Source organism: Anabrus simplex, chromosome 2, assembly GCF_040414725.1.
Source record: "Anabrus simplex isolate iqAnaSimp1 chromosome 2, ASM4041472v1, whole genome shotgun sequence".
NCBI lineage: Eukaryota > Metazoa > Arthropoda > Insecta > Orthoptera > Tettigoniidae > Anabrus > Anabrus simplex.
Window position 1 is genome coordinate 562,047,908 of NC_090266.1, and position 24,765 is coordinate 562,072,672.

A 24,765-nucleotide genomic window follows, 5' to 3' on the forward strand; every position below is an offset into this window, starting at 1 on the left:
TAGCTAAAGCTGTGTAAATATTAGTGATCAGGAGTGTTTAGTTATCTTTAGGTAGTGTGTTTTAATTGTATAGTTAACATGGTCACATTTGTGAGTGGGACCTGACGGCCCACACTAGAATCAAGCCAGAAGTTTAGGAGATAAGAGTCACCCAGTTAATTTAGTATACGCATATTCTGCTTTCTTTATTGTATATTGCATGGATTTCCAGGTACTGACAGGTGAAGAGGACACAGTCCTTTGTGCCGAACTTGTTTGTTTCCAATGTGCAGAAACTTAAATTAAACCACGGGGTTATTCCACTATTTACGTGTAGTCATGGTCTTCTTAGATAAGGCAAAAGACCACGTGGATTTATTGACATGATCCATGAATAAGTGGGGAAAATATCGAGGCTATGAACTGTGAATTGCGGAAGGCATTAATGCGAAATAAATGACTGAAGAAAGGCTGGCAATTACAGATATATGTATTTGATGAAATGCAGAAGCAGATATTATAGAGAATGTGAACTGTGCTTGTTGATTACGTAAGTTCCATGCATATGAAAACTGTATTTTACCGGAATGCGAGTAAGTTTGTGTGAGTTAGAGATAAAGAGAGGAATGCGTACAGTTCACCAGCAAGCCATTCAGATATTATGGTCTGAAGAAATAGCTTCAGAGATTTCGAGTTCCACAAAGGACAAGGGAGAGCGTTTCAAGTCCCCCGCCCAGATGAATAGTGAAAGGAAAGTGTGTCATTAGTCGGCCCAGTCTTATGCAACTACGTTAGGATTTTAACAGCTGGTGTAAACAATGAATGAACGGGATAAATTCGTCGCAAGACAAGTTTGGAGTCAGCAGCCATGAGAACGGACTCATCAGAACGAGAGTTCGAATTCCTTCGCTCTCTGGGAAGAAATACCACTATTTTTCTTGTCCTCTCTTCCAGGCCATTGTGTATCGTCTTCTATGACACACGTTGTTAATCCATGTTACGTTTTTTGCTTTTTTATGGGTTTCTTCTACATTGTATTTCTTGTTGTTGTTTTGTTTCTTGTTGTGTGCGCCCTATGCGTGGATTCATCTAATCCTTGTTGTTGTGACTGCGCTCACGGCCTACTTTCAGTGCTTTCCGAATTACTGGTTTTCGGTCTAATTTCCAAGTGTTTTATGCCTGTGTAATTTTTGGCCCAATATAGTAAGTATTTATTTCTGCAACAAGTGGCTTACAACCGGAGACGGGCCGATGACCTTCGATGTTAGGCCCCTTTAAACAACAAGCATCATCATCATCATCACAACCGGAGACAGCATAAAAAGTACAATACAAAAATAAGTACACAATAAAATGAAATGAATGTAAGTCGGGATATGGTTAATTCGGCGCAGAACTTGTCTTTCCCCTTCAAACAATGTACTAAAGTCAAATGGCCCAAGGGCATAAAGATGATGAAACTTATCTGATCATTCCACTCCGTGAAATAACGCATCTGTGTTCCAGAACAATTTGTAGCAATCCTTTGAGAGCGGTGTGAGACCCCATGGAGTTTTCCTTTCATGTGTTAAATTTTGTTAATTGTGTGTTACTAATTCTTTGCCTTAGCATACACACATACGTCATATTCATAGACCGTTATGCCTTCCAGCGTTCAGTCTGCAAGCCTCTGAGAATTTACTAAAAGTCGCCACTATCCTCTATTTGCGACTAGTGAGTGATATGGCCTTATTTAGTTCTATATTTCTTATCTTTAAATCGTTAGAGACTGAGTCTAACCATCTTCGTCTGGATCTCCCTCTACTTCTCTTACCCTCTATAACAGAGTCCATTTTTCCTAGGTAACCTATCCTCCTCCAATTGCCTTTCATGACCCACCACCGAACACGGTTTATGCGTACAGCTTCTTCCATCGAGTTCATTCCTAACTTAGCCCTTACCTCCTCATTCCGAGTATCCTCCTGACATTGTTACCACTTGTTTGTACCAGCAATCATTCTCGCTATTTTCATGTCTGTTACTTCTCAAACTTAAAATATCCTGAGTCCACCTAACATTCACTCTCATAAAGCATAGTTGGCCTAAAAGCAGACCGATGTAAAGATAGTTTCGTCCGGAAGTGACTTCCTTCTTAGAAATACTGTTGATCACAACTGCGAGCTCACTGCATTAGCTTTACTGCACCTTGATTCAATCTCACTTACTATATTAGCATCCTGGGAGAACACACATCCTAAATACTTGAAATAATCTGCCTATTCCAGCTTTGTATCCATCACCAATCTGACATTAAGTTCCCTTGGATTTCTTACCTACATTAATAATCTACTGTTAATCCCATAGTCCCCCAGTATAGCGAACATCTTTTCCCTCGGTACCCTGTCATATTGCCTTCTCTAGATGTACGAAACATAAACATGGTCTTCGAAAGGCTCATTTTCATACCATACTCAGTGCACCTATTTTCAAGTTCCAAAATATTAGACTGCAGCCTTTCGGCACAATCTGCCATTAAGACCAAGTCGTCAGCATAGGCCAGACTGCTTATTACATTTGTACCTAACTGAATCACTCCCTGCCAATTTATACCTTTCAGCAGATGATCCATGTAAACTACGAAGAGAAAAGGTGAAAGATTACAGCCGTGTCTAACCCCTGTAATAAGTACACTGAATCAAGAACTAATTCTACCATTAATTCTCAATGAAGCCCAATTTTCAACATGAATGCATTTAAATTATTTTAACCCTCAACTGGTATCATCTATGTTTGTAACGTAACTGGTATCATACGTCTCTCAGACTCCAGATATTTACTTTTAAATTAAACAATTTGTTCTTAATTGTTTGTTATTTATTCAACTGAATTCCTTTAAATATATGTTTGCAAACATGTCAGTGCAAAAAGTAGAAAAAAATTACAAGCCCAGAAAATCTGATACTGACGGCCCATCTGTGGTTTGAAACCACACTGGTTTTCATCCAACAACCTCTCAACCACTGATCGCACCCTCCCTTCCAAGATGCCAGTGAACACTTTGCCTGGTACACTAATCAATGAGACACCTCGATAGTTGCTGCAATCCATCCTGTTCCCTTGCTTATAGATACGTGCAATTACTGCTTTTGTCCAATCTGAAGGTGCCTTACCAACACTCTGGGTGGATTTCTAAAACGAGGTTCAGGCCGTGGTTTCAAACCATGGCTTTTAAACCGCGGCCGTGGTCTGAGTCCCTGTCCGATTTCTAAAGCGTAGTCTGACCGTGCCCGAGGTTCTGAGCCGTGGTTTCAAGTATTACTGCCGGCAACACTGTAGCGGAATCGACTTTTCGTCTTCCAACGGGCCGTGAGTAGCACGACCATTGACTTTTCGTAGTGCAATATGCCAGGACACAATTGAAGAGCGGCTTCGCGAAGAGAAAATTGTGTTGCAGTCCTTGTCCATCAGTTAATCTTGAGAACATCATTTGTGTACTAATGTATAGGAATTTGGTGCGAGTGTCGAAATTGCACAAGTCTTTATACGTGGGTGACATAACAAGCCCATATCCATTTCAAGAAGAATTTTTGCACATAGAAGTTACCGTATCGTAAGTACATATTACACTTTTTATGATTTCATATAGTCTTCTGAAAGTCCTTTATGTAGATAGGTTCTTCCCAACACTTTGTAATGTTGGTTTCTTTCATTTTGCATTCTATGTATATATATATCAACAATAATATATTAAGCGATATTACGAAGTGAAAAAATGAGGTTACGAGGTGAATTCGTGTTATACAGGTATTTTCATCGTGGTTATCACCGTGTATGACTGTGTTACTGCTTGTTAAAATATGTAGCTTTTTGGAAATTAATATTAATCAAATGACTGTATACTGCTTGATGAGTCACTGAAATAACATTCAGATCTTTCTTCTGAGTGTGGGAATCAGTATGCAAAGAAGTATTTTTCTCTGGTAGCTGTAACACCTCACGCTGTTTTATTTTCAGTATTCTAGTTTTGTTACATTTTACTTTTTATTCACCTGGAAGTTTTTTTCTAAATGTTACACAGTTATTTTACAGGAATATGGCCAAGTTCAACTGCCGAGAGAGGGAGTTGTTGGCAGAAATATGCCAGAATGACCCGATTCCAGCGGATATGAGCTACTACCTCGACACTGTAACCAAGAAGAAGGAGGCTTGGATGAAAATCCAAGAAGAATTCAATTCAACGAACGCAGGGAAACCTCCAAAAGATGTGCCTAAGCTAAAAGGTTTGCCACATTTTTATTATACAATAATAATAGGCTGCATCAAATAAATTCGGATTGGTACTCGAGAGCACTAACCATGTCCCGTATTTAACTACAAGCAAGTTATTCCCTAAAAGAATTCAGTACATTATCTCACATTTGTACGTCTCTTATAAATGAACAATGCCATTACTCGACAATCTAGCATCATCTTAGTCAGACAATTCTGATTAGCCCCTCAAGGCTAAACCACTTCCTATATTACACAATCTATTTAGTGTATGAGAATTTCATGCTTAAAACTGAAGTGATTCTTCCAGAAGTATGTATCTCAGGTATTATATAGGTACAACTTTTTTAACCCTCACCAGCGCAGGAACCGCTGTTTAATGTTGTCATTAGGGATGTAAGTAAGTTCTTGGTGACTGGTACCAACTGATGTGACATAATTAGTTCCTGGTACCAACTTTGGTTCGGCTGTTTAATCAATTCGTGGTTAGTTGCTACGGTCATAAATTAATTCTTCGTTGTTATGGTAATCAACAAGGTATTGTTAAACATAGATGTTCCGTACGGAGGTTTCTGTGTCAGAAGTACTGATTTTCGAGGGAACAAATTATTCTTTAGATGCTCTCCTATAAGGTATGCTAAATTTGGTATAAATCTTCCTTCCTTCCTTCCTTCCTTCCTTCCTTCCTTCCTTCCTTCCTTCCTTCCATTCTCCTATGTGCGTTAAACTTTGTAATTTTTCAGCATTCGTCTGCTCTGGACCATTAAAGTGTTACTTTTCAGAGGCCTGGCTAGTCAGAAAATCATTTGACTGGTTATGTTAGGTCCGGCTAGTGACAAAACCATTGGTCTGGATAGGTTAGGTCCGGCTAGTGACAAAGCAACTGGTATCGATACATTAGGTCCGGCTAGTGACAAATCATTGGTCTATGCTAATCGTATTACTCTATGAAGCCATTTAATCCCTGCCTTCTCCACCATTTAAGGTCTAATTTCATCTATTCCTACTGCTTTATAACAACGGAGTTCATTTGCCATCATTTTCACTTCCTCAAGCGTAATATCACCAATATTTTCCTCTTCCCCACGAACTCGATTGTTCGCGACACCACCAGGAAGATTTCTTTTTGCGTTGAGAAGATTTTCAAAATATTCTCTCCACATGTCCAGTGATTCCCTGGGATCTATTATGAGTTCACCTGAATTACCCAAAAGACTGTTCATTTTTTCCCCCTCCCTTCCTAAGATTCTTTCTTATTGTCCAGAAAGTTTTACCTGCAGCTTCACCTAGCCTTTCCAGCTATTGCCAAAATCTTCCCACGACTTCTGTTTGGATTCAACAACTATTTCTTTCGCTCTGTTTCTTTCACCTACATACAGTTCCCTGTCTGTATCAGCCCTTGTTTGGAGCCATTTCTGATAAGCCTTAATTTTACGTTTACATGCTGCTCTCTCACTTCATCATTCCACCAAGATGTTCCCATCATTATACACAGTCGTTCCTAGGCATTCCCTTGCTGTTTCTACTACGGCATCCCAGTATGCCACCCATTCTCTTCCTATATCCTGAACCTGCTTACCGTCCACTGTTCGAAACTTCTCACTATTCATATCCATGTACTTCTATCTAATTTCCTCGTCCTGGAGATAAGATATTCTACACTTATTCGTTTGCAGGCTGATTTCACTTTCTCTATCCTAAGCCTTGATATACTTAGTTCACTATAGTTCAGATAGTGGTATGTATAATCGAAAAATCCCCGGAAAACCCGTACATTCCTAACATATTTCCTGAATTCGAAATCGATTAAGTATAGTCTATTCTGGATCTGGTACCCCTACCCTCCCATGTTTAGAGGTGAATAACCTTAAGCTTGAAGAATGTATTCGTAACTGCTAAACGCATACTAGCACAGAAGACCAGCAAACACTTCCCATTCCTATTATCATCCATATCTTCCCAACATTTATCAATCACCCTTTTGTATGTATCCTTCAGTTCTATTTCCAACTCTCGCATTGAAATCGCCCATTAGCACTCTCCTATCCTTGATATTGACCCTGACTACGATGTCACTCAAAGCTTCATAAGACTTGTCAACTTCATCCTCATCTGCACCCTCACATGGTGAATATGCTGAGACAATTCTCGTCCTAATTCCTCCAACTGCCAAATCGACCCACATCATTCGCTCATTTACGTGCCTAACAGAAACTATGTTGCGCGCAATAGTATTCCTGATGAACAGCTCTACCCCAGTCTCTCCCCTTGCCCGAATATCATTTACTACTATCACATCCAGATGCATCCTCATTCCTGACTCAACCAGTTCTACTTTCTTTCTTCCATAAGCCTCATTAATATTGATAACTCCCGTCGAACTCCATTTCGTTCGCCAAGTTGTTTCCATGGAGTCCCTCGCCTTTCAAATGGGAGTGGGACTCCGTTACTCCCACATCTCCGAGGCTTGCTTAAAATGTTCTGAGCTTGGTAAATTCGTGGAACAGAATGCAATCCTACTTACACATAGTCGAAGTGAGGATCTCTCCTCTAACGGGTTCGGGACTACTGGTGGATTATATAGTCCTAGCCGCGTGAGCACAAGGAAGGCCATGGCTCAGAATATATCTGAGATGCCCACTCCCACTCCGTAGCAAATTTTATCCCGACTCTCAGGACCACTTACTTGGCCACTCAGCCGTTGCTCATGGTTCACGAACTAGGACGTGACTATAGTAACCCACACTATGAACTATTTGCCTTAGCAAAATAAATTATATTTAACACAATAAATTATAGTTCTTCTGTTCCTGTCTATAATAATTATTATTCTTATTATTGTACCGGGAGGTACACCTCAACGCCGCGCATTCAAAATAAGCGCCTTAATGAACTCCTCTATCGGTCTAAAGGTGAAACTGAAACTACACGAACTTGGAAGTTTAATCAGAAGATGTCACCACTGAAATATCAAGTAATTTTGTTATTGTGCAGTTTCCTAAACTGGCTGAATTTCTCCTTGTTTTGTTTTGATATACATCAAGAAGTTTGGACGTTTTTCCACAGAAGACACTACTAAAAACTATGACCATGCACTCTGGTTCAAGGTGGAAGAGCTTATACTTTAAAGAAGATTTGTATTTCTAGATTTTTGTAACTGATGTATGTTCATTTATTTTTGGGTTGGCAATACTTCCTTTTTCTTTCCGCCAGCTTTGAATCTGGCAAATGAAAAATTTCTGTAATTAATTTTTAACCTATCACAGGCTTCTTGTTCGATTTTGAGTGTTACTTTTGAACTTGACCAATAAAATTAAGAGGATGTGTCCTGATTAGTCTTGAATAATCTCGAACCTTCCCTGAGGGTATATAAACTACGGCTTTTCATGTTTCCTGGCCAATTGATCGCCGTCTATCTGAGTGTATGTGTGTTTAAGCAGGAGGCGGGCGGCCTCTTTCGTTGGCAGCCAGAACATCTACAAGGTAATGGCCACATAATTCCATCTTTCTTGCTGTAGCCGCAAATTATTCCGAGGGGAAGGTCCGAATCGTTACTATGTAACTTTTTCTAAAATGTAACTTTCCTTTCGGCTAATGTAAAAACATTAAATCTTCAGTTGTATATTGGGGATAGAGAGTGAGTTACCCTATCGAGCTCCACCCTGCATCTTGGTTTGAGGTGACTACGTTTTGTAACTGTTTTCTTCCTTTCCTTATTGCATTAATTCAATCTTTATTCGTGTCACCTCAGTAGCTTGGGATTAGCCCCTGTATCTCTGGGCCAAGAGCCCCATTAGGACTTTATTCTTTATTATCTAGGAGTGCAAGTGTACGCCTCCATTCATTTTGTGTTTGGGCCAGTTATCTAACCCGTTCTTTTCGTAAAGGCCCTGTAGGTTGGGTACTAGATACCCCTGTATTAAACTTTGCTATTTGTAATTCTGAGAGTGTAACCTTTTGAGGTAATATTGCCTTGAGCGAGCTGTAAGAAACGGAGAGACTATTTGCTCTTTTCAAAGTGTAATTGTGAAAGGTGCCTCTGGAATGTTTGACATTTGTGATTGAGGGAGCAAGTGCTCTTGATTTAGGGGATTTCTGCCCCTGACTTAATGGTTCCTAATTTTTAACTTAAATTGTGTAAACTGGATCCGGTATCTCTGGAATTGTAAAACTACGGGCTTGAAGCCCATAATCTGTAAAGTTCACTAATCTTGAATTTTCATAGTCTTGTTTCAAGATTGCTTTTGTACCTGATGCTTCATTGTTATGTTCATTCAGTAAAAAATGGTGTTAAGTTTGAAGTTCTAAAAGAAATATAACCTTTTACAATTTTAATTCAATTCTTGATATTGTAGTTAGACTCACTCAAGCTCGCACCTTCTTTCACCATCTCGGCGTTCCACACAAACCCCGGAAGAATTATTATTATTATTATTATTATTATTATTATTATTATTATTATTATTATTATTATTATTATTATTATTGATACAGTAGATTTCGAGGGCCTACTCGGACGGACCATCCCCGAGGTAGCTAGCCAGGTACGTTAAGGGCAGGTTGTAGGGTGCAATATTTATAAATATAGTCATTTCTTATGAAACAATAGAATTACTGATTCATTTCCCTCCTTGCCAATTTCCTCCGTGGAAGGGAACAAGAGGCTGGAGAAAGACATACTATACAAACTTTGACTGCGGTCAGTTTCTCCTTTCGTGACTGTAGTGTGTGACGGGCCGCACATGTTTACCTTGGCAGCCCTGCCGGTCATCAATAATTAGAGATTGCTTATTTCATCTCATGCCAACGCTTCTTCCTTCACTTAATGGTCGTAAAGGAAGTCCACTGGTGAAAATATCTTTTGAAGCTCTTTCCTGTGTTTGGCCAGAATACAGATTTTCCACTTGTAATTTTGGGCTCATGTATGCTACAATGCGTTTAATATTACGAATGACCACTTCACTTGTCTAGCAGTTAATGTTTAAAACTGTTGCCCGAAAGTCTTCATATACATTAACCATCTGCTGGTCGACCGTAGAGTCCAGCGCTCACTTTTTAAATGAAAGTCTCTTTAAATTGAGCTAAATTGTCGATTCTTGGTATAGCTGAGTGAGGAGTGATTATGGAACGGGTAAGAGTGGTTTTTGAAACACATAATGGTGCAGTCAAAACCTGTTTCTGTGAACTGTGCCATTAAAGTGAACGTTGTGTTCGGTTCTGTTCCATTTGCTATCACAGCAAAATTTGTCCCATTTGCGATCACTCCCATTACAGCGGAAGAAAAGAATGTGCAGAAAGACCAGTTCCAGTCCCATTGGGGATCACTGTAAAATTATCAGCAGCCTATCAGACTTTTCCAACGCCCATGCAGCAAGGGGATTGCTAATTAGGGCGTACTCCACACAACCGCGTGATAGGGATTCTCCCAACCCTTCCCCTTTCTCTTGAACGTTTTTTTTTATTTTTTTAAGGTAATATTAGTCTACAGTTTCTAACATACTGTAATTATTCCAGCTGTAGACATCCATCGTTGATGTAGCTTTTGTTCTTACTTACGATATGCAGGTCATTGAGACGAAGAGAGGCAAACATTGTGCTTTATCAATCAATCACTACTGATCTGCATTTAGGGCAGTCGCCCTGGTGGCAGATTCTCTATCTGTTGTTTTCCTAGCCTTTTCTTAAATGATTGCAAAGAAATTGGATTTTTGTTGTTGCTAGGGGCTTTACGTCGCACCGACACAGATAGGTCTTATGGCGACGATGGGATAGGAAAGGCCTAGGAGTTGGAAGGAAGCGGCCGTGGCCTTAATTAAGGTACAGCCCCAGCATTTGCCTGGTGTGAAAATGGGAAACCACGGAAAACCATCTTCAGAGCTGCCGATAGTGGGATTCGAACCTACTATCTCCCGAAAGCAAGCTCACAGCCGCGCCTCTACGCGCACGGCCAACTCGCCCGGTAAATTGGAAATTTATTGAACATATCTCTTGGTAAGTTATTCCAATCCCTAACTCCCCTTCCTATAAACGAATATTTGCCCCAGTTTGTCCTCTTGAATTCCAACTTTATCTTCATATTGTGATCTTTCCTACTTTTAAAGACACCATCCAAACTTATTCGTCTACTGATGTCCTCCCACGCCATCTCTCCACTGACAGCTCGGAACACACCACTTAGTCGAGCAGCTCGTCTCCTTTCTCCCAAGTCTTCCCAGCCCAAACTTTGCAACATATAATAAGTCAGGGATGTTTGGTGACATGGCTATTTTTTTACCGCTGGATTTACGTCGCACCGAGACAGATAGGAATTATGGCGACAATGGGATAGGAAAGGGCTAGGCGTGGGAAGGAAACGGCCGTGACCTTAATTAAGGCACAGCCCCAGCATTTGCTTGTTGTGAAGATAAGAAACCACGGAAAACCATCCTTAGGGTTGCCGACAAGGGGGTTAGAACCCACTATTTCCCGACTGCAAACTCATATTTTTGTTCTATCATTATAGAAGTATCATTTCTTCATCTTATTTTAATCTAAAAAATTTCTTAACATTAAGTTCTACAATCTTGTACTGTACATCTAATCCGAGTGTACAGACCAAAATGATAATTTTATTGATGTAGGTGGAAGTAGAAAGAGTAGCCGCGCGTTTTAACGCGCTACGGCTGGGGAACCAAGCCCTGCATTCCGGAAACGCGTGGGTTCGAACCCCCTCCGCCGACTGTTCTCAGAATGTTTTCTGTGGTTTAATATTTTCATTTCCAGGTAAATGTCAGGACAGTTCCTATCTATAGGCCAGAGCTGAGTCCTCCCACCCCCTTACCCAATTTCATTCACCATAACACATTTCATCTTCATTAGCTCCTCAACTGAGGTTGGTGCCGTAGAAACATAGCGTATCCCCGACCCGGTATCAAGAAACGAGACTAAGAGGTAGACATACATACAGAATATATAGCTGAAAGTAAGCTGATTATATTTTGAGCAGCTGTTTACTTAACGTATTAGTATGAATATTTGAACAGTTTGAGCATTATTTAAGCAGTAATTTAATAGTGTCCCCTACTGTATACAAGAAAGTGAAGGCTAACTGCTTATTTTGAGATGAGCTACAATTGCTTCAAAAAGAGTAGCACTGCCGAAGAAGCAAAGAGTTACAGCAAAATCCTTTGTTTTGAATTTGGAAAGTGTAGAATTCAACGATTTTAATACGCCCATCTTTTGTCCTACTTCTTAACACTCATTTTACCGCCTTAACATCCACAACCATCTGGTAACTCTAAATAAAAATGTTGTCCGACTCGTTGGCTGAACGGTCAACGTACTGGGCTTTGGTTCAGAGGGTCCTGGGTTCGGTTCCCGGCCGGGTCGGGGATTTTAACCTTTATTGGTTAATTCCAACGGCACGGGGGCTGGGTGTATGTGCTGCCTTCATCATCATTTCATCCTCATCATGACGCGCAGGTCGCCTACGGGGGTCAAATTGAAAGACCTGCACCTGGCGAGCCGAACCCGTCCTGGGATATCCCGGCACTAAAAGCCATACGACATTTCATTTTTCAATAAAAGGTTCATTTGAGTCCTGTTTATTCTCTCTCAATTTCGATATTAACGCATCAGTCTCAAACCGTAAATATAAGTAATGTAATGAGTTTCAACATACGACTCGTAAGAATCCTAGTATATAGTTTCTCCACTTACTTGAGAGTTGTCTTCCTGTACCAGTCCTTCAGTAGGGAATCCCTCACAGCAACCTGACTGTTTGTATGTCACTGATAAGAGTGATCGCAAATGGGACAAAGATAAATTATTCTTGTATTCTACATGAGTGATCGCAAATGAGACGACACCTTGTACTCACCCTCGACGTCCATCGATACAAAATAAGGCTCATCCGGTGGAGGGTAAAGAAGGATATACTGGTTCAAGCCTCTCGAAGTTCCCCAGCGGGATTCATACAGATTGGTGAGGAAAGTTGAGGAGCAACCTGAACTGAAATGTCACAGTCGCGATCAAATGAACTGACATTAGCGGCAGTGGGATCTGTTGTGATAACCACATGTCGTTCAGCCTAGCCACCGAAGGAATACAACCATTGGTTACTAATCTAATCTAAAGACCACGAAGACTGTATTACTAAGTTTTGTTTTAATTTTTATTTGGGCTTATCACCCATTAACCTGAGGTTCACTCAACCTACAACAAAAGTGATTTTCTGGGGGAAAGGTGGCCGGGTGTAGAGATACTACCCCACCAAGTGCCGAGGTTATGGATAGTGAAAGCCTTCGAGGATCTTGATGGCCTGTACGGAGAATAATTTGCTTTTGCTTTTTTTATGTCAACCGTTAGACTGGTAGTCTTCAATTGCACCACTTTAATATTCATTGTTTAGAGAATTTTATTTCAAATGTCCCTTAGTTGCATGTATCTTGAGGCGTTAACTATGCGATTAAGGAAGCGTAGTTCAGTGGTATAATTCCAAGGTGTAGAGACTTACGGAGGCAGTTCTAAGTGCGTTCTGTCTACACTCACCTCGTTTCGATCACATCGAAATAATTACAATAATAAATAATAATGTAAACAGTACAATAGTACAGCTACGAAACAATTTTACACAAACGAGCGAGTTGGCCACGGGGTTAGAGTCGCCCAGCTGTGAGATAGTGGGTATGAATCCCTCTCTCGGCTGCCCTGAAGTATTCCGTGGTTTTCCATTTTGGTAAAAAATCTATACAGTCCCACGCAATACTTATAACATTGTAAGGAAGTAGAAATTATGCAAATCTTACGTGTAATTCATTTCAGAGGAGAGATGTATTCATTCCGATATCGAGGATCCCACCGACCCGGCCCAGAAGTACACATTCTTTAATGAGGTGATAAAGAGTAGCTCACGGCATTCTCCATTGCTGAAGTAGCTACTAGCATTGCTACTGCGTTGTGACGTCATTCCCAGGAATGATGATAATTAAATTCTGTTTCCAGCCACCGTAGAATAAAAGCACAAGTAAGTGGAATGTGTCACGGAAACAATGTAGAATACAGAACAGCACCATCCGGGAAGGAAAAAGTGATAAATTAATTAAGCTTTTCACCACTAGCCCACATGGAATGGGCTGCTATCGCACTAGGCCATTGTCTGTCATGAAAACCCACATGGTTATGAGGGTGTTTAGGGGTTGTAGTAAGGATGTAAAGGAGAGGGGATATAAGTCTCTGGTAAGACCCCAACTAGAGTATGGTTCCAGTGTATGGGACCCTCACCAGGATTACCTGATTCAAGAATTGGAAAAAATCCAAAGAAAAGCAGCTCGGTTTGTTCTGGGCGATTTCCGACAAAAGAGTAGTGTTACAAAAATGTTGCAAAGTTTGGGTTGGGAAGAATTGAGAGAAAGAAGAAGAGCTGCTGGACTAAGTGGTATGTTCCGAGCTGTCAGCGGAGAGATGGCGTCGAATGACATTAGTAGACGAATAAGTTTGAGTGGCGTTTATAAAAGTAGGAAAGATCACAATATGAAGATAAAGTTGGAATTCAAGAGGACAAACTGGACCAAATATTCATTTATAGGAAGGGGAGTTAGGCCTGCTGCCATTTCTTGATGGATACAGTACTTTTGTATCCATCTCTTGGCACAGGCCAGAGTAAAGTGTAGCTTCCACCGAAGTCCCAGTCTCATCCATGGCTGTGACAATATGGAAGCTGCTGGGGTATGGGTGGTGCTGAGTAATGACATTCAGAGCATGACTAGTGCATGAGTGTTATGAAAGGTGTTGCTCATAGGGTCAGTCGTGCTGCAATAGCACTTTCTGACCCAGTGAGGAAAGCAATGGCAAACTACCTCACTCCTCGTCTCGCCTAGTACGCCTCATTTTGGTGCTGCCATTGGTTTTTGGGGTTTCCTTATAACCGCATAACCTTCGGTGGTGCTATTTGAGGATCCAACCAGCCTCTGGGCTGATGACGTAACAGACAGACAGACAGGAAGGGAAGTTAGGGATTGGAATAACTTACCAAGGGAGACGCTTAAGAAATTTCCAATTTCTTTGAACATTTAAGAAAAGGCTAGGAAAACAACAGATAGGGAATCTGCCACCTGGGCGACTGCCTTAAATGCAGATCAGTATTGATTGATTGATTGATTGATTGATTGATTGATTGATTGATTGATTGATTGATTGATTGATTGATTGATTGATTGATTGATTGATTGATTGAAAACAGCGGTGCAGGGACTCATGAGCATATTGATGGCCGCGGGGCATGCTGTCCGCACGACAAGAAAAGGGCGATGAGCTCATTTAGTGCTTATCTTAGTTCCTATGTAGACAGGTTGGCAGCCTTGTGCACTGCCCGATCACCGCAAGAACGAAACAATCGTCAGTCTTTCTGCGCGTAGTGGTGACCAGTGGTACTCATGTTGCGTGGGACTGTAGGCGAATGCTGGGGCTGTACCTTAAAGGCCACTGTCACTTCCTTCCCACTCCTAGCCCTTTCCTATCCCATCGTCACCATAAGACCTATCTGTGTCGGTGCGACGCAAGACAGCTGGTAAAAAAACCTTTGATTGATTGGAGGCATAACACAGTTTGTCCTTCGTAAAAAAAGTGGCCAAACAACGGAAAGTGCTTCCAAAGGCGAAGGACGGGAAATGTAGAAGAGTGCGGCACACATCAGAGGAGGAGGCTTCAGAACCTCCCAAACTAACCTTCATCGCGTGATATTTATACGACAAACAGGAAGCGCTGCTGCCAAACAAATTAAGATGTGACCTTCTGAACTAGCAAAGTCCTCGCTTTGCCCACTTCCATCTGTACCTTATGCTAACAAAGTTCATTGATGTTCTCTTCTACGATTCTTAGATTTCATTGTTAGAAAATATTCGTGTGTGCTAGGTAATCTTCACCGTGGTTAGTAGTAAAACATGAAATAATGGAGCAATGTCACAGTGGGTAGCATTCAGTCGTCGTTTGCAAAGAACGATTGACGTAAGGCGAGGCAGAAAGGGGAACATTGAGAAGGGAAGGCTAGGCTTCCAGGAAAGTAAAATAAATTTTACCCAAGAACGTTTGCGACCAGCTCTCGGCAGTTCAAGAGTTCACTGACACAGAATAGAAAGAAGTAGACTCCTTCGCTACTCGTGTTCAGAACTACCTATTGTCAGGTTCATTACCCCTTCGTAAGAATAAGAGATATTAGCTTTTGAATCATAATTGAATCGGTCATTGCAGAAAGGTCACGACTAGGGCTCAGATTTGTAGGTTTTAACCTATTTTTCCTCATTATTTATTTAACAAATTTTAATATATATATTCGTATTCGTTTCACACTTCTTGAAGCAGAATATATGAATTTTCATTGCAGGCTAAAAATCCCTACATTTGGGATTTACACCTAAAATAACCTAAATAACCAAAATAGATGTTTGGCCGACTTCAAATGAATAATGTTATTTTCTCATTGAAACATATCGTAAAATTATTTCTACCACTATTCCAGTCGTCCACAGCGAGTACAGAAGGATGGTGAATGGTTGCTGCAATACTTCTCTAATTGTTGCATAGCTAAACAGTGCCTAAATTGAAAATGGATTGCTGTAGATTGAAACTTTACTGCGGATGGCGGAGTAGTCTTCCGTCAGGTATGCTATAAACAAGTTAGTTTCCCTGAACTAACCTAACAGTGCAATACAATAACCCAACACTCTTACTGAAGTACACTGAAGATTTATATATTTTTTAAATTCAGGTTAAATGTGAGCGGAAATCTCGTCTCGAGCAGCATAAATCTATAGCTGCACATATTGCTAGTGTAGCTAGAAGAAATAAGTCCAGCAGCTACAGTAAACAAACGCTTATTTCTTGCACAGTTTGAATTCCTGAAGATAACTCTTTACTTTCGCCTATGCCAGGTACTGGGACGCAAACGTCCCATGGAACGTGCTAACAAACCCGGGCATGAAAAGTTTCTTGCCGGGCTGAGTGGTTCAGACGGTTAAGGCGCTGGCCTTCTGATCCTAACTTGGCAGGTTCGATCCTGGCTCAGTCGGGTGGTATTTGAAGGTGCTCAAATACGTCAGCCTCGTGTCGGTAGATTTACTGGCACGTAAAGAACTCCTGCGGGACTAAATTCCGGCACCTCGGCGTCTCCGAAAATCGTAAAAGAGTAGTTAGTGGGACGTAAAACAAATAACATTATTATTATTATTATTATTATTATTATTATTATTATTATTATTATTATTATTATTATTATTATTATTATTATTGAAAACTTTCTTAGAAGGTATTAGTGGTCGCATCCCCGAAGCAAAACCTAAGAAACTATTTTAATGATCCCTGGAATATCCTTAAAGGGACCTGTTTCTGCATTAAAGTAGCTATACAAATCCTTCCACTGACCCCAAAAATTCACGTGGCTGCCTATTATGTTCGCCGTCATGTTATCCTTAGCTGACTTTTTTGCTAAATTCAATTTCCCTAAGTCCCCTCAATCTCTCCTTGCTCCCATAACCATTTCTAACGCTATTTCTTTCCAATCTGCACACCCTCCTTAACCTCTTTATTTCTCTGTTAAAATACAATGGGCCCTTACAATTCCTCACCACTGTTAAAGGTACATACCTTTTTTCACACTTCTCAACAATCGCTTTAAACACATTCCCTAGGCCTTTTACTGTTTTATTATAATTGCTTTTTAAATTTCCCCCATGCCTCTCCTATTCAACGATATGGTAGTGCCTAACAGTCCTACATTTGCATCTTTCCTTTTTATTACATATACTTTTAACTGCTACAAAAACACCTTCGTGATCAGTTATACCATCTATCACTTCATTTTCTCTCTGGATTTCATCTGGTTTTATAAGCACCACGTCCAGAATATTTTCCCCTCTAGTTGGTTCCGTCACTTTCTGCTTCAGCTGTCCTTCCCGTATTAACCTATTCACTATTTATTGGCCATGATCTCTGTCGTTCGCATTCCCTTCCCTGTTATCCTTTGGTACACTCAGAACACCCGCTACAGTAACGTTCCCTTCTGCGTCGGTCCCCACATAGCTGATTATTCTATCACATAATTCTCCATCAGCGTCAGTGTCAGCTCCAGTCTTGTCAGGCCTGTACACTCCAAAAAAACATCAAGTTGCCTATTATCTTTAGAGATAAGTTTTAGCCTACGCCTAGAATTTCACTTTTCCCATCGTTAAAATTTTCGTAGCTGACAAATTATCCTTTCATTAGTATGAATACCCCCCTCCTATCGTTCCTAAACTGTCCCTACGATAAACACTCCAGTTCCAGGATAAAATGCCCGTATCCATAGTATCACTTCTCATCCATGATTCATTTCCTATTACAATATCTAGTATATATATATATATATATCACTTCTCATCCATGATTCATTTCCTATTACAACATCTAGTATATATATATATGGATTAAATTACTTAATCTGTTCCTTTATTTACAATACTTTTAGAGTTTAACACTAAAATTTTGACTTTCTACTTCCTATACTGTCATTACCGCTCCTTAGTCCAAAGTAGCGGCGACTGGGAATTAGAAGTGGGGGGGGGGGGAGGATATACAGACAACAGAAAGTAGCCGGTTTGAGGGTTATAGTGGGCGGGTTATACACATCAAAATTGAACAAAAAAGCTACAAAATGGTAAATTTTTGATGTTCTTTGAGCGAATTTTGACAGAGAGGTAAAGGCTGACAGTTTACTAACTTAAGTGCGCCAATAATAGTATTTTCAGATTTTTATTCAATACTATACAATAAAACTTTCACCAAAGAAACAATATTACACACGTATTACAATTGAATAGAAGTACGGCGTGATTATAAAATTAAAAAATCATTTAGTATTTGACTAAACTCTAAGAAACTAACAGACAATATTAAAGAGACTGCCAGACTGACGAATGCACGCGGCAGGCAGGTGAATCATACCTCAGTGTCCACGACCTTGGCAAAAATATACCCCTGTTACCCTTCCTCATAGCATTTGCGAAGTCTCCACTACTTGCTGTGGCGCTATACAAATCGGTTAGCCGCAACGAACGACATTTTGTGCCTGTTTTCGATAATAATTTTGTTAATAATTAAACATTTGCACAAATTGTTTTTAATAATTCCTATAATTCCTAGTTTCAGCCGGCTAAAATTTTAAAAAATGTAAAGTTTTCCCTACAACGTGGGGGGAGGGCAACTGCTCCCCCTCGTCCCCCTTAGTCGCACTACTGTTAGGCCACACCGTTTCCTTGAATTAAGATAACCTCCCTATAACTCTTGTAAACAAGCACCCTAAATAGTATGTGCCATTGCGGTTCAAGTAAAGGCCATACCCGTATATAAAGGTTACATTACCGGTAAACACCGCGCAAATATAATCGTACAGAAGCCCTTTATCGACGACTGAATTCATGCATTAGAATATAAATTACGAAAGGTGAGATTCAAGAATAAAAGTTCACGAGCATATGTCACACTAGTGAGCCTAGACGTACCGAGCCGAGTCGGAAAAAAACACACTAAAAACAAAGAAATATCCTGAATATTAAACAAGGAAAATAAATGTTACAAGTGGAAAGGCCTCGTGCCTCTGTTTTCGTTATTTGTTTTCGTGAACTATTACTTCCACATCGGATCGGCACGCCAGAATGTCGTGTACATGTATTCTGGAGTGCAATGATAACCATACAAAACGCTCACTGTAGGTTAGTCTTGATATCTTCAGTTAATAATAATAATTTCGTGTGGCTATTTCTAGCCGGGTGCAGCCCTTGTAATGCAGACCCTCCGATGAGGGTGGGCGGCATCTGCCATGTGTAGGTAACTGCGTGGTATTGTGGTGGAGGATAGTGTTATGTGTGGTGTGTGAGTTGCAGGGATGTTGGGGACAGCACTAACACCCAGCCCCCGAGCCACTGGAATTAACCAATGAAGGTTAAAATCCCCGACCCGGCCGGGAATCGAACCCGGGACCCTCTGAACCGAAGGCCAGTACGCTGACCGTTCAGCCAACGAGTCGGACGTCTTCAGTTATAACACTGCCAAAGTTACAACGATGGGGAGAAAAGTATGTACTTTAATGACGAAAAGGCTTTCGACGCTTGCTTGTATGGATTTTGTCGTGAACTCGTCGGCATGCGATTTGCTCAAATGTACCTCCATATTCCTCCCATGATTGCCTTAGAAATAAATTAGCCCATATACGTCCGCTAAAGACTTCAACTACCTGCTTAGAACTATAAATATATTATCGAAATATAGGAATCAGTTTATTATCTTTGTTTTCTTGACTATACTATGCCCTTTGTTCTCGACTGTAACTAACAATGCAATATTTGAATACGGCAATAATGTTAACAATACATTGACCCGTTACTATTTCTCCAGTGAAGTATATTCTGTTGAATTTATTTCTTTAAATGAAATTTACTAGGATATCGTGTTATTTAATTAAAGAAATATTACCTTCTTGATGCGTAAAACCTGTGATTTGCTATTGGAAGTACCGTGTCTACTGCCTGTACGAATGTAAACGCTGCGGATGTTACAACTCCTTATAACATCCTATCTTTGGAGGTAGTTTGTTAACTAAACTACAGATATTTAAATTCAAAACGTTAATATTTTGTCTTCTTTCCCGCAACCCAGGATCTAAACACCTACAATTCGTAATCTACCGAAATCAATCAATCAATCAATCAATCAATCAATCAATCAATCAATCAATCAATCAATCAATCAATCAATCAATCAATCAATCAATCAATAAATAAATAAATCAATCAATCAATCAATCAATACTGATCTGCATTTAGGGCAGTCGCCCAGGTGGCAGATTCCCTATCTGTTGCTTTCCTAGCCTTTTCCTAAATGATTTCAAAGAAATTGGAAATTTATTGAACGTCTCTCTTGGTAAGTTATTCCAATCTCTAACTCCTCTTCCTATAAATGAATATTTGCCCCAGTTCGTCCTCTTGAATTCCAACTTTATCTTCATATCGTGATCTTTCCTACTTTTATAAACGCCATTCAAACTTATTCGTCTACTAATGTCATTCCACGCCATCTCTCCGCTGACAGCTCGGAACATACCACTTAGTCGAGCAGCACTTCTTCTTTCTCTCAATTCCTCCCATCCCAAACATTGCAACATTTTTGTAACGCTACTCTTTTGTCGGAAATCGCCAAGAAGAAGTCGAGCTGCTTTTCTTTGGATTTTTTCCAGTTCTTGAATCAGGTAATCCTGGTGAGGGTCCCATACACTGGAACCATACTCTAGTTGGGGGTCTTATCAGAGACTTATATGCCCTCTCCTTTACATCCTTACTACAACCCCTAAATACTCTCATAACCATGTGCAGAGATCTGTACCCTTTATTTACAATCTCATTTATGTGATTAACCCAATGAAGATCTTTCCGTATATTAACACCTAGATACTTACAATGATCCCCAAAAGGAACTTTCACCCCATCAACGCAGTAATTAAAACTGAGAGGACTTTTCCTATTTGTGAAACTCACAACCTGACTTTTAACCCCGTTTATCAACATACCATTGCCTGCTGTCCATCTCACAACATTTTCGAGGTCACGTTGCAGTTGCTCACAATCTTGTAACTTATTTATCACTCTATAGAGAATAACATCATCCGCAAAAAGCCTTACCTCCGATTCCACTCCTTTACTCATATCATTTATATATATAAGAAAACATAAAGGTCCGATAATACATTCGTACAGGCAATAGACACGGTACTTCCAATAGCAAATCACAGGTTTTACGCATCAAAAAGGTAATATTCCTTTAATTAAATAACACGATATCCTAGTAAATATCATTTAAAGAAATAAATTCAACAGAATATACTTAACTGGAGAAATAGTAACGGGTCAATGTATTGTTAACATTATTCATCATCATCATCATCATCTGTTTACCCTCCAGGTTCGGCTTTTCCCTCGGACTCAGCGAGGGATCCCACCTCTACCGCCTCAAGGGCAGTGTCCTGGAGCTTCAGACTCTTGGTCGGGTGATACAACTGGGGAGAATGACCAGTACCTCGCCCAGGCGGCCTCACCTGCTATGCTGAACAGGGGCCTTGTGTAGGGATGGGAAGATTGGAAGGGATAGGCAAGGAAGAGGGAAGGAAGCGGCCGTGGCCTTAAGTTAGGTACCATCCCGGCATTCGCCTGGAGGAGAAGTGGGAAACCACGGAAAACCACTTCGAGGATGGCTGAGGTGGGAATCAAACCCACCTCTACTCAGTTGACCTCCCGAGGCTGAGTGGACCCCGTTCCAGCCCTCGTACCACTTTTCAAATTTTCGTGGCAGAGCCGGGAATCGAACCCGGACCTCCGGGGGTGGCAGCTAATCACGCTAACCACTACACCACAGAGGCGGCATTGTTAACATTATTGCCGTATTCAAATATTGCATTGTTAGTTACAGTCGAGAACAAAGGGTATAGTATAGTGAAGAAAACAAAGATAATCCCTACGGAACTACTCAACATAATATTTAAATGATGATCCCTAATCTTAATTACTGCAAATAAACACTAATCACCATCACACAAAAACTTAACTGAATTTCAATACGTTATCACTATGATAATACTGTACAGAGCTCTTGGAATAGCCGTCCACTCCATCAGGACCTACATACGAGGAAACTTTGACTATAGAAATTACATGTTTTGCGAACGTATAGTGATATCTATCTCCACTTACTAATAATAATGCAGGCATTTTGGGTCGTGAGATCCGGGGAACAGGACCTCCATTCTGTTATTTTTATCAGTCAGTATTTATACGTGATTACTGTGCGACTATGGAGGTTAGAGAAATAAACTGAAATGTATTAATTTATCGTGTGGTATTGTGTTTAATAAGGCAAAATCTCTAAAAGCTTATAGAATTCTATAAATATCTTTAAAAACCGAATTCCGGGACTTTTGAGCATCCCGAAGCAATTTTTCGGGACACCATATGTTATGATTCCCGGTTTTTCGGGACGTTTGGTTACCCTATAGTATACACTGCATCAAGCACTACGTAGTAAATTACATTATTACAGAATTCTCCTTTCAATTACTACGTGGAACTTGAGATCTACAATTTGCAACAGATAAGCGTGATGAAATCCAGTAAACCATGTGTTTATAAGTAGTGAATCTCATATATCTTCCTCACAGTTTGCTTTAATTCGCACGGACACAGATAGGTCTTATGGGGACGTAGGGATAGGTAAGGGCTATGAGCGGAAAAGAAGTGACCGTAGCCTTAATTAAAGTGCAGTCGCAGCACTTGCCTTGTGTGAAATTGGGAAACCACGGAAAACCATCGTCAGGGTTGCGGACAGTGAGGTTCGAACCCACTATCTCCCGAATGAAAGCTGACAGCTATGTGACACAAACGGCGTAACCACTCGCTCGGCTGTCATTATTATTTATATAATGCTTTTTGTCATCTAAGGAGCACGTAGAACCATTATTCAGCACTGGACTTCTTGTTCTTCTTATCTTCACAAAACTTCCTCATCCTTTCACCATGGGCTTGTCTTCTCTCTTGTGTCTAAGCATTCCTGGATTTGAACTTATGTGAATTGATTTTCTGTCTGAATGCGGTCATTATTATTATTATTATTATTATTATTATTATTATTATTATTATTATTATTATTATTATTAATTTTATTATTATTATTATTATTATTATTATTATTATTATTATTATTATTATTATTATTATTATTATTATCATCATCATCATCATCATCATTATACACTTGTATTTATGGGGCTGGGCTGAGTGGCTGCGTTGATACAAGCGCTGACATTCTCAGCCCAAGTTGGCCAGTTCGATCCCGGCAAAACCCTATATCCCAGCAACACTGTCATATCCCAATTCCCACTACCACCTTAATATCCCCCACATATACCCGATCCCCACTTCACTACAACCGCATCCCCACCCAACCTACAGACAGGCCGCCTCCATATCAACCGACCGAACTAAGATAAATCCTACCCCACCAAGTTCACCCCACCCTCAATAATGGCCATCACATCAGTGGATAATAGTTAGAGTTTGGTTTTCTAGATGCTTTCATTTCTTACCCTGTGGGGGTGCGGCAGACCACCCAGAGGTAATACCCTCTATCTGACCAGGAGAGTGGGTGTCGTAAAGGAGGACAGAAGTATTGGTGAGGTGGGTGGAAGGGCATTTTAACATATTAGGGAAAGGTTTATATTAGATTTCTTGGCTAAGGAGGACGTGGCACAAGGGTTTATTTATTTATTTATTTATTTATTTATTTATTTATTTATTTATTTATTTATTTATTTATTTATTTATTTATAACCGACATGGAAAGACTTGTCAACATTTACAACTTTTGACCTCTATGGAACATTATTTGACTAGTACTTTTTAATTTTCTCACACTGATAGCTATTAGAAAGGACTGCCTAGCTGAGGTGGTAAAGGCGAGCTCGGTTCACCCGGAAGGACATAGGTTCGATTCTCCGTTAGGAATCAGAAACAACTTCAACTTAGCACGCCTGACCCTTCTGATCACCCTCGACTTTAACCAGGCCTTTGATTCCGTATACCCCCCCCCCCCTCCACCCTAAACCTTGATTTTCAAGCTCTACTTCTTTATACAGCCTTCCTCCTATATCCGGTTCTTCACTGCCTATCTCACAAACTACACCGCCGGTATATTATTCAACGGTTATCTGACCAAACCCTTCCCCATGTCCGTAGGAGTACCCAGAGTTTCTCTCCTATGACCAATATTCTTTGTCCTCTTGAATGGCGACACCCGCTCCCTCCCCCCAACCACCACCTATCCAAATTCTACAGTTCACCGTCCACCTCCATGACTAAATGGTTAGCGTGCTGGCCTTTGGTCACAGTGGTCCCGGGTTCGATTCCCGGCAGGGTCGGGAATTTTAACCATAATTGGTTAATTTCGCTGGCACGGGGGCTGGGTGTTTGTGACGTCTTCATCATCATTTCATCCTCATCACGACGCGCAGGTCGCCTACGGGAGTCAAATCAAAGGACCTGCATTTTGCGAGCGGAACTTGTCCCCGGACACTCCCGGCACTAAAAGCATACGCTATTTTTTTCTACAGTTCGCCGATGATGTCGCCATTATAGCCCCGCTCCCACTTGTCCAAATCGTCAATAAAACCCTGCAATCCCTGAAAATCTTTTCCCCCTGGTGCAAACGATGGTACCTCCACCTCAATCTTTCCAAAACACGATTCATCCTAATCCGAATTCCCAAAAGAGTATTTTCCATCTCCCGCAACCCTGTTAACCTCCGACTCACTATCGACGAGACACCCATCAAACATTGGCCAACCCTCAATTACCAAGCCGTTACTACAGATCAGCACTTCACATCATGTTCCCAATTCCTGAACTTAAAATCTAAGTCCTATGAAAGATCTCATTTGGCACGCCAGCTGGCCGGCACCAGCTGTGGTCTTAATACCAAACTCCCCCTCCT